The sequence below is a fragment of the Nicotiana attenuata genome, chromosome 8, assembly GCF_001879085.1.
Source record: "Nicotiana attenuata strain UT chromosome 8, NIATTr2, whole genome shotgun sequence".
Classification (NCBI taxonomy): Eukaryota; Viridiplantae; Streptophyta; class Magnoliopsida; order Solanales; family Solanaceae; genus Nicotiana; species Nicotiana attenuata.
Genome location: NC_031996.1, coordinates 22,549,458 through 22,562,066, shown reverse-complemented (window position 1 = coordinate 22,562,066; position 12,609 = coordinate 22,549,458).

Below are 12,609 nucleotides of genomic sequence, written 5' to 3'. Positions count from 1 at the left end.
CTAGATTTATGAGTGCATTTTGTATATATAGGTTTGATGGGTAGGCCGAGGCCCTGTCCCGACTATGGTACAATTCTGTTCTCTTTAGAGTCTTGTAGACGAATACTGCATACTTTGTATATCAGTACAGCGGCCTTGCCAGCCCTTGTATATGCTCATTTTGGTATTGTTATTGTAGACATTTATTGCGGCCTCGTCGGCCGACATAGTTAAGTATATGAGCTTTGGGTATATTTACTCTTCATGAGATAGACATTACTTACAGATGATTTAGAATATGGCCTCGTCGGCCTTGGTTGGTATTGTCTGTTTGTACGTAGTCCTTGTCGGCTTAAGTTGAAGGTTAACCTAGATTTACAGTTACAAAATGGTACGCTCGGGGTCAAGTATGGCACCGGGTGCCGGCCAGGACTCCCCTAGTTTGGGGCGTGATAAACTTGGTATCAAAGCAGGCCTGTCTTAGGGGATCTACAAGTTGTGTCTAGTAGAGTCTTGTTTGTGAGTGTGTTATGCACCACATTTATAAGCTGAAGGCTACAGGACATTTAGGACTGCCACTATTTTTCTTACTCTAGATTGTGCAATGAAGCTCAATTTTAAGAATTCAAACTCTAAATTCCATTTTCTTCGTAATACAATAATGCATACATCTAGAAAGAAGACGGGTGATAAGAGATTGAATGTGACAGTGGAAGAGGTGAGTTAGAGGAATTCGATTTTTCATCATGCATATGATGAGTAAATGTGAGTTCTTGAGCAGATCATGTGTGTACTAAGATGTGAACAAGGAGCCTTAAGGCATGAATATCTATCTACCCATATGGTAAAAAGCTATGAGGGCATCAGAAGGTAGATACGGGTTTTAACAGGTAAAAAAAGTAAGGTGAAGAAGGGTACTACCCAGTTAGTGAAGATTATCAGTATTTACAATTCAAGTAGAGAAATATAAGTATTGTGAATTTCCTTTCATTAGTAATAAAGGTAAGTACAATTGGCCACCCCCATCTCAGTTATGCCTTATAGGAGCTAAGAGATATAGTTTAAGAGAAGAATGGGATATTAGGATCCAACTGGGGTTAGAGTAACCCAAAATGGTGGATGGAGCATTAGTTGATATTTCTGAAGGATATTACAAACGTGATAATAGTTCTCCTCGTGAGACAACCAGGTAGTGCACTCTAGAATAGTACAGTTAGCTACGAATACTAGAATGTTCAGAAAGTTCAGAATATAGGCACTGGAATCCTAGAAGGAATAAATATTTATCTTAGTATGGCTCCTGTGCCTAGTAACGCAAGAATGTTAGGCGAGCCGAAGAGCTAGTGAGATTGAGCAAGGGGAGCTAAAAACGAGAATGTTTTGTTAACATTTGCAGAATAAGGTAATAGACATATGCATTAGTAGGAGAATAAGAAAAAGACATCATTATGAGTAAGATTTGATAAATGGGTGGTAACGGCAAATCAAAATCTAATAGGATGAATGAGTCTATAATCAAGTGAAGGAAAAGATATGAGGAGACATGCCTTGAGACTGTAAAAGGGTACAAGCCATAAATTCATATCCTTATTTCGAGAAATGAATTGGACCCGTGGAGTAACACAAATCAGTATGGGCTAGTAAACAAGATTAACCGAACATGAATTAGGGACCGAAGGATCCGACAATAGTCGACATCGTGAAAACTTTAGAGACCGCGCTCCGACAATAATAGAATGGATAACAGAAGAATAACCTTTAAAGGTCATTCAGAAAGATGCTTTCCTAAAGCAAGCGTTGTGTGCAAAATTAAGCTTAAGGGTCTAAGTGTACCAGTTACACTAGGTGTCACCCTCGTGCATAAGAAATTCATTTATCCCTGGTATAGAAGGGTTACCGCAAGGTGAGTAAGGGTCATTAAAAATGTGAAATGATACCAAAGATGAAGAGGTAAAATATCTACAGGTAAAACTTTAGAGCATTAAATGATAGTACTCCCCTAAAGGGGGAAGATGATGTGATATGGTATTAAGACGGAGTTAAGTGGTTCAGGTAAATATAAAATATTAAAGGAAGAATGCGGTAAAAAGGCGAAAGGAATGAGATTGCATTTATTCAAATCCTATAGATATGTCATGACTCCAGAATGTTATGCAAGCACGATACCAGAAAGAGGCAGTTAGGGTTCCCGACAAAGATATTAATTGATAAAAAAGTGCGAATGGACACTTACTACATAAGAAGCCAGTCCAAAAGGTAAAATAAGACAAAAGAAATAATCTAACAGAGGTTATGCATAATATATATATGAGAATGGATCGACGAATAGTTACTAGTTGATTTAGGAAGAGCCTAGTTATGGCTAGACCAGAGGTCTCAGATAAATAAGCAAATCATGCAAGATAAACATAGTGAACCCCAGCATAGAAAATTCAGTCTCGCAGATACGAGATCATAATCCTTGAGAAAGATTCAGATAGTAGTTGGGGTAGCTAAAGAGACCATATAAGTGTTACAAAAATAAAAGAGAGTGTCACTGGGGAGACAATCAAAATTTGAGTTAAGAAGGAACCCTATGAGCACAAGTGCACGGAGGTAAGTAACTAAGGAAAATTATATGTGAGTAAAAACATTTAAAATTTCGTCGAGTATACGATGTAATAAGCTCGCAGCTTTACAAGAGTCAGAAGGTCTCCCCTAAGTACTATAACAAAACACTAGCTGAGGAAATAAGGAAGAAGGCTTCGACCTAAGCATACTGACCTAAATTCAATATTATAGAAGAAATGATCTTGTAACAATGATCTTATTAGAATATTGTGTGCACTCCATAAGAAAGTGGTACCTATTGTGGCTAATGAACGGGAAGTAAAATCAAAAGTGATATCCGAGATAATATGAGTTATAGGAAATTCCAGTAGTGTGGGCACTAAGGTAAACAAGGTATTCATGCAGCAAGTGGCTGAACAACTAGAAAAAATAATTGCTTACATTTAAAGAAAGCTGAGAAGACACAAAAGGAATTTTTCGATCTATGATCCAAAGTTAATTACGTAATGAACACACTTAAGATTTCAGAGTATTATCCATGCATCACATATGTTGACATTCTTATAGTTATAGAACACTCTAGTATAACATTAAAAGATAGAATTGAGTCCACGTCATAGACAAAGGATTGAATTGTTAGAAGATTATAACATGAATATTCCATATCGTCCATGAAATACTAATATAATAGCTAATACCTTGAGCCGCATATTGGAAGAAAGCTTAAGCGTACTTAAAGGCTGAGGAAGAGGAAGCTCAAGAGTTACATCAGGAGTCCGATTATTAGACCCAGATGATTATAGAAATCGTGACTTAGAACATTGTAGAATCACTCTTAATAGTTGAAGTATAAGAGAGATAGTACAACAGACCTATTCTATAACAGCTCTACGATAAAGCCAGTCAGAAGAGTACTAACCTTAGAGATAACAAAAGATAGAGTAGAGATGATAGGCTAAATATGTGCCCCTATTGTTGCGAGACTTAGAGACATTACTAGGGCGAGGGAGAATCATTTTTATCATTCGAGTAAAGAATAAAGACGATAGCAGAGTCATAATATAGAATACTACAAAAAGAAGACATGATCTGAGACGAGCGACATCATGTGGTCGGTAATTCAAAGATGATCATGGACTATAAAGTATAACATGGATGAACGACTCTCCAGATCGACAATTTAGTTCAAAAGTGTCTATTAGGATAAGTTATGATAAAATAGACATGTGCGAGCTTTTATAAAAGTACAACAATTTAGAAGATCAAGAATGTGAGTGAACTATGATGACAAGTCAAGTATAAACTTTTACGATATTGAAAAAAGTCAGAAAGATAGAATACGAGGTTATGGAGTTGAAACCTATCCTAAATCACCCACTCCTCAAGCAGAGAAGAATTATATGTATATCTCTATACAAGGTGAGATAGAAGGATTGAATAGAAATGTTACAAGTACCAAGCTGATAAATAAGCTTAAGAAAAGTAAAGCGAGAACTATGAGAGCCTAGGTAAGGATTATATTTGGTTCTATGAGCATCAGTGAATGAGTCCCTCGGAGGAAAAATATTACAAGTGACAATTATATGATGGCCAAGGTCTTAGAATAAAAATTCATAAAGTAAGAACGTGTGGAAAGCCATAGATGACTGGGTAATCTTAAATTTGTCACCTATGAAATGCTTCATGAGATTTGATAAGAAGGGCAATCTTAGCCCGAGATATATAGGGCCTTAAAGAGTCATTCAACGGATAGGTGTTGATACCCAATTTTTCCCTGTATATTTTCATATATACAAAATATTTTCAAAATAACATATATATGCATATATAAGCATGCCCAAGTGTTTTAGTATTTTTCCCAATTTTTTAAAAGATTTTTAAAATCAATTTATTGTCCATTTTAGCAGTACAAAATCAATAATTATTCCCAAAATCATCAATTTTTGGTGAATAATTTATTTTAATACCATATTTATACCAAAATATAGTTAAGGTAATTTTTATATATTTTTATAAATTTATTTGGTATTTTTAAAGCTAAATTGCATATAATTGCAATTCTAGCCTATTTTAAGATTTAATAGTATTTTGTAACTATAAAATTGGTTCTGATATTTTTGTTTAATATTTATGTATTATTAACAAATCCCATACTTTTAATTTGTTTTCAAAATCATTTTTATTATTTTTGTAAAATAAAAAGGGAAAAACTAGCTATTTAATATATAGCCCCAATTTGTTTCAATTATAGCCAAAATCGACCCTCCAATTGACCCAATCTTAACCCCCAATTGAACCGGTCCAATTTTAATTTTAACCCGACCCCCGACTCAACCAATTAACCCGCCCGGCCTTTATTTCAATCCAGGCCGTTGATCATTTTGATCAACGGCCACGATCGTTCCTTGCCTTTTTAATTCACCTAACCCTACCCTAGTTCCCCCATTTCATTCGGTCAGCTGCCTTTGGATACTCTCCCTCTCTCAAACTCTCTCGAAGGTTCCACGAAACCCTAGCCTCTCTCATCCTCTCCGACCACAACCTCACCGGAATCCATGGCTTCTCAGGCCATGGATGGCCTGTACTCACCTCCCTTCATTCTTAAACATTTGGGGTTCGAAGTTTTGAGGTCTGACCTCAAGGGTGTCCTCTCAGAGCCATGGTTCCATGGCTTCTCCGACCTTGCTCCGGCACATCCAAAGCATTTCGAGCTTGATTCTAGCTTATCCGACTTAGATCGGACCTTTTCCAAGCCTTTCTCATTCTAGGGTTCCTCTAAAACCCTAGCTATTCGATGTTTTCTCTATTTTTCTTAGATTTGTTAGATGTCTGCGCTCTACTTGAGTTTTCAAACGTTTTCCCTAATTTTCCATTCAAAAAATTGCTTCTTTCCGCTTTAGGGTTTTCTGAAAAAACTTAAGTTATTTCTCTGACTTTTCCTTGTGTGTATTTGGCTATACTATGTTCTTATGTCTTCTTTTCTACCACGCATGTCCTCTACTGTGTTTTTGTGTTGCATGTTCTCCTACTGTGCTCCGTTCTTTCTTCTACTATATTTCTATACCATGATCTCACATGTTTATCCCAGTGTGTTTTACTGTATGTTCTTTTGCTATACTGTTCCGGTGCTCTCGTGTTCTTCTACTGTATTTCTCTACCATGTTCTTAAGTGTTACTGTTTTACTGGACCTTGTTTGAGTTCCCTTTAAACATGTTTCTTCTACTGTTTTTCTTAAGTATTATACTATCTCTTTTCTCTTCTGGACTTGTTTAAGTCCCAGGTTTTTCTTAAACATGTTTTCCTCTACTGTATCTCACTATGTTTCAAATCAGTTTCTTCACTCTGTTGTTTCAAACTTGCTATTATATTTGTTTGCTTTCTCCTAAGTCTCTGAAAGAGACTTCTGAGTCTGTTTCAATGGCTTGCCCCCTCATCTCTATAATTGATTCAAATTGAAACCCTAGAATTTGGGGGTTTCTTTGGTAAGTTCGATTTTGTGTTTGGACTAGGGTTTTACTTTGAAACCCCAAACTCTCAGACTCATTCTGAGTCTATAAATTGGACCTGAACCTTTTTATGACTTTTTCTATGTTAATCTTTGCTAACCAGTATGACAACTCTCTCTTGTTGAATATTTGTGTGCTTTATTTATGAGAAGTTCTTCTTCTAAAAAGGTTCTGCTAACTATTGATTGATTCCGAATTTCCTTTTAATAAGTCCTGATGACTGCTACTGATTTTTCTCTAATTGAACCCTCTTTACTCTTTTTCCTGACTTGGTTCATTCGGACAAAGCCTGCAATTTTATTGATTCCCTTTCCTTATTTTTCATAAACCATGTACCACTGAATTTTGCCTTAAATAACCTTTATGTATTTGCCCTCAATTGCATGCTTTACACAAGCGTTTGATTAATTTCTTTCCTTAATTGTTTTATACCCTTTTGAATTTGAAACCCTTAATTAAAGGGAGTCTTATGTAATTGATTGACAATCAGTCTTCAGTTATTTTCTTACCTTATTTTCTCATGACTTTCACACTATAAATACACGACCCTTTTTTTTTTCATAAGTACACACGATTGAACACACTTCAGACTTCACAATTACACAATTCTCTTCTGAACACATACTTAGAGTATTCTTGCTTCTTGTCTGCACTTTGGCTTTTACAAGACTCTCTTTGAAAATGGTATGTCCTAACTTAATTTTCAGCATCACCACAATGTGTTTACTTACAGTCCTTGTATCCATGTCTATTTTTCTGTAAAGTTCAACATTTAATATGCCTATCTGCTACTGCTTGCTTTTTTTTTGTGTGAACACTTGCTCCCTATCCCATTACACCCTATGTGTTTGTGAGTGGGGACTTAGGGCATGGCAACAAGAATTGTTGTCCATAAACTGAGTTTTGACCCCCAACCTCTAAGTAGGCTGGAGGGTGTACCAGTATGTCTCATTGCTGGGTATGCCCCTTTGCCTGTTCTTTCCTCGTATCCTGCTTCTATTATGAATCCCCATACCCCATACCCTATGTGTGCTGAGTTAAGTTCATGGCCTGGCAGTATCCAAAATTGCTGCCCAGGGCTGAACCTGACCTTCAATAGGTCCTAACTCCCCAATTTAAAGCTGACAGGCTGGTTAGGGGTGTGTCAGCATTCCAATTGCTGGGCATGACCACCAGCCTGCCATGGCTTTCCCTAATTCCCCCTCTATTGCACTTACACTTACTCCTAGACTCTAAGTTCTGCCCCCTCCTATGAGCCTTACCTTGGGACCTTGAGTTCCCTCTGAACTTGGACATTTGAGGGCTGACCCTTCCACACTACACCATAATCTAATTCTGCAATGATATTTGGGGTGTAAGCATTGCCTGGAGTTCATGAAGCTCCTTGGAACTTTGACGCATCCGAAATGAGAGGAAGGCTTGGGAAATCTGATCTTTAGAAGTTGGTTTATTTCATGTATCAGACTAGGAGTCTGAATTAGGCTCTCCTTGGTTGGAATTTTTTAGTTGCTGATGTAATTTACTTTTTTTTTTCTGGATTTATTCAAGTTTCAATAATTTGTAATAACTATGGGGTGTATAGTAAAAAATGGGGAGGGTCTCTCATGTTATGCATATGGGGTAGATATCATGCTTTAGGTTGTATTTCTGCAATCACAACATCTTCGTTTATGTATCTGCATATAGATATCCTGCCTATAGGTCATTTCATTATGCATTTAGAAACCCTGCCTATAAGTTATTCATCCGCATCTAGAAATCATGTCTATAAGTTTATCTGCATATAGAAATCCTGCCTATAAGTTATTTATCACTGCATATAGAAATCCTGCCTATAAGTTATTCATCTGCATTAGAAATCATGTCTATAAGTTTCTGCACTTCTGCATATGCACATTAGGCAAACAGTCTATAGGCTAAAATAATCAATTGCGTCCTAGACACCATGCTCATAGGGCTCCTGCACTTATGTAACTGTTTTAAAATCAATAACGCTTAGAAGCCATGCCTATAGGGGTAATCGTTTAAATCTGATTCATCTACAAGTCTAAAATCAGTAGTAAATGTCGCTTAACATCTGCAAAATTTCTAAAATCAGCAATCCTTCTTTAAAATCAGTAGGCCTTCTGCAATGTTAGATATCATGATTCATGCCTCATTTAGGCAAACCTGTAGGTAATTAATCAACTATACCAGTCTTTAATAATTACAACCAGCAGGCAGGTCTAATTCAGACTTCTTTTCTGAAAATATGTGATATATCAGCCACCCTTCCTACGTTAAGTTTAATTAAAGACCTAACCAGTATTTGTAAGCCATGCTAAACAATTTGCTGCTTTGAATGAGGAGGCCTACTTGAGCCTTAACTGCTATGTGCTTCCCCATAATCTGCCTTATGTGTTTTTGTTTGCCGCTCTAGAATTTTATCCTTTTAAACTATATAAAACCCACATCTCCCTTCCCTTTAGGACTAGTAGTCCCAAATGCCTCCGGGACTGATAGGATCAGGGCGGGTACTAGCATGAAATAAGTAACGAAACCATTCCGCGTTTAATACCTTAACGGGGTGGGAAAGGGTAGATATGGATATGATGACCAGTGCGCTAATACCACGTGTAGCCCCTCTTTGAGGAGATTACCGAGTATTGCATTGATGTGATCCATATTATTTGTAAACCTAGGGCCCCCTTCCCTTTATTTTTTTATTATCACTTTTAGAATTTTCAAGCTGTTTTCTCAAAATTCAAGTCCCTTTCTATTTTTTTTTTTGCAAACTTTAACTTATTTGCAGTCCTTCATATTTGAAGCCCTTATTTGCTTATTTGTTCTTGTACTTGAAGTCACAATTATAACATGGCCGGGAACCACACTAGTGGATCTTGAGGGGTTCCTAACACCTTCCCCTTGAGATAATTTCTAGCCGTTATCCAAACTCTGGTTATTCAACTCAAACCCTTCTTAGTGTCCTAATGCACTTAATCATTAGGTGGCGACTCTTCAAACTCCAAAACCCAATTTCCAAAGGGGAAAAGAGTTGTCCGCCCAAATACCGTAAACCCGATTTCGCGAGAAAAAAGGGGGCGTCGACAATAGGTAGAGTAGCTTATGAGATTGGATTGCCTCTGGAGTTAAAATCAGTCCATTATCAATGCTACGAAAGTGCATTGAGACCCTTCTCGGGTTGTACCAGTAGAAGACATTTAGATTATAGAGGATCTATCATACGAGGATATTCCAGTGGCTATTTTAGATCGACAAATCCATTAGTTGAGGACCAAAAAGGTAGCCTCCGTGAAAGTATTATGGAGATATAAGAACGTCGAAGAAATGACATGGGAGGCTGCAGAGGAGATGAAATCTGAATACCCCCACCTATTTCAAACTGAAGATGTAGCTTGAGATGGGATATTACAACACAGCCTGGTTGAAACAAGTAGGTTGTGAGATGAGCTCTTATTTTTGACTTGTACTACTTATGATTGACGACCGTGTGATGCCACGTGTTACTATTTATAGATATTGCCCCAGTGTGGCATGTATAATGTGTTTTTTGGTTGCGTGCAAGTTAGTTTTTGTCCAGTTTATAGAGGAGACTTTGGCGAATTTTTCGCAAGTCTCTAAGAGTTAACATTCGAGAATGAATGTACTTAAGAGGGAAAGGATGTTACACCCTGTACTTTCATGTTAGAATTTCTCTTAAGTGAGTCAATATAAGCGAGAGAGTTTAAGGACATTTACAAAGATAATGATAATTTAAAATAAGTGTTATGGAAGTATCGTGAGAGTTTGAGGCTAAATGAATCAAAGATGATATAAACCATACTTTTGGGGGTAAAACTAGGAGTGCTTAATATTATAAAGAGGATATTTTTAAGGTAATTGAATTATATAATATTCGGAGGTTAATTTTTAAAGTCAAACAAGTTGTAAAACAAAAGTCGGCAAAAGTTATTGCAAGTTACGTTCCTAATTTTACTTAAATTTGGATCTAATATCACTAAGCTTTTATCCCAATATATTGGGATTTACGGGGTCATCCATCCACCAAATTGAAGGCCTAAAAGTTTAGCTTCTGATGTATTAAATCCTTCATTGATATGACATCGGAGTGGAAAGATATTCACGTTTTTGCGAGAACGCACATGTAGTCCCTTTGGGCCCTACTTGAGGCGGTAGAAACTTTCACGTTGTATAAGGAGCGATTCCACTTTGTTTTAACTTATATTTTCTTGCCCAAATAAGACCCAAAATACTCATAAACACTCTCTAAAGGTTCCCCTACCACCCCAACCAAGATCTACGAGTTTATGACATGATTGCACCCCGGAAAGTTTGTAGAGATTGTGTTACTCCTTTCCTCCTCTTTGCTTCAAGGTGAATTAATCGGACTGTCCTTGATGTTTTGAAGTAAGAATATACCTCTTCATCTTGTATTAAGTGTATCTAAGTCTTGGATAAACATTAAATCTAGAACATGTGAATCGTTGACCGAGATCGTATATTGAGTTATTATGTGATGTTGGATTATTTTAAGGTTTTCTTGTGATGTTAATATTGCTAGAGTTACGAGAATATCTTATATATGATATTTTGATGTTGTTGATATGAAGTTTAAAGGAATGAAGAGTGTGGGGAAGAGTTTTGTTAATTTTTATAAGCAAAACTTGTCGCTCCACAAGTTATGTACAGAGTTTCCATTAAGGTATTGTTATATTGTATTGTTGGACTATTATGGGGTCATTTTAAATGTAACCCATTCAAAATTTAAGGGCACCCAATACCTACTCCCTCAATAAAGAAGAAGATATCTATCTAATACCATTCTTGTCTTTCTTATCTTGATCTAACAACCCGGGAAGACCTATAAAGAAAGAAAGAGAGAACTTAAAGAGATTAAGGTTGTGTTGTGGCTGAAAATTAGTATGAATAAATCAATACTATGTGGTTAATTTTGTTAGTAAATTCTGGAAGGAAAAGAGGTTTAAATCTATAATTTGTTTAACTGTAAACTGAGCTTGCCGCTCGTGGTACTATTACTTGAGTTGCTAGTTTTTGATGGTATAACGTGGTTGTTGTTGTTGCTGTTGATGATGATGATGGTGTCATTTCAAATTAGGAAGAAGTGAAAGTTATAGGGGAGATGCTGCCCAATTTTCTAAAAATGATCTACTAGATTAGAAATACGTTTTAAGTTGTTCTGTTGCTTAACCGTAGTTTAATGTCTTAATGTAGGTTGAAGTACATCAGACAATATTTACATATATATTGAGCTGTTGATGAAATGACAAAGGTATGTAAAGGATATCCCTTCTTTCATTGTCAATCCATAATAAGAGAGAGTTAGACAAATTGTATAAGAGAAACACATACCATAGAGTTTATGTCTCTATAGGTGTTACATCTTTCCATATGTTCTCATAGTATCTTAGTGAGAGGGATTCCTATCCGCTCCATGTTGTTCCATGATGTTAAAAAGAGATAGAGCGTTATACATGTACCTTCATACATTCTACTACATACTTGATATCATCTTATACATATATTCTTTGTGACTCGGCCACTTGGTCACTGAGAAATATTATTGCCTAGCCACTTGGTTAGTGAGATACGTTATTGCCTAGCCTTGCAGTCAGTGAGAGTTTTCTGTTGCCTGGCCACTTAGTCAGTGAGTGATATGATTACTAGACCACTCGGTCAGTGACATATACTATAGCATGGACTTACTGTCACGACCTGATTTTCCACACCATCGGGAGTCGTGATGGCACCTATTAGTGAAAGCTAGGCAAGCCAATTATTCCATTTACTTAAGGTTTCCATTTTTAGTCCTTTAACAATAGTGATTAAACATCATAAAAATAGCGTAAATAAATAAGCGGAATACTGAAATATAATACTTTCTTAATGATACCGATACCAAACCATAACATACACTACCCAGAACTGGTGTCACAATATCACAGGCTGTCTAAGAATACTGCAAATAAAGGTCTGAAAGAGTTAATACACCACTGTTCTGGAATACATGAAAGAAATAGAATGAAAAGATAGAAGGAGACGCCAAGGCCTACGGACGTCTGCAGGACTAGCTCGGGTCTCCAAGTGGACTGAAGGCAACAACCCAAAGCTAAGGTCCGTATGCTCCAGTACCAGGATCTGCACAAAAGAGTGCAGAGTGTAGTATCAGCACAATCGACCCCATGTGCTGGTAAGTGCCTAGCCTAACCTCGGCGAAGTAGTGACGAGTCTAGGACCAGACTACCAAATAAACCCGTGCATTTAAAAACATATACAACGGAAAATAAAGGCGAACAGTACAATTAAAGATAGGAAGGGGAAATCATGCTGCGGGGAAACAACTGTAACGACTGAAAACAACAGTTAAATGTAAAGGACAATATAACTCAATTATCAGTAAACGTCAGGGGAATCAAAGACAAGTGGACGACATCACCCTTCATGCTTTTACCTCACATAATCACTCATATAAAGGCACAGAATTGTACATCGTGCGGCACGGCATCACCCTTCGTGCATTAACACTCTCTCACAAATATCATGCACGGCATCACC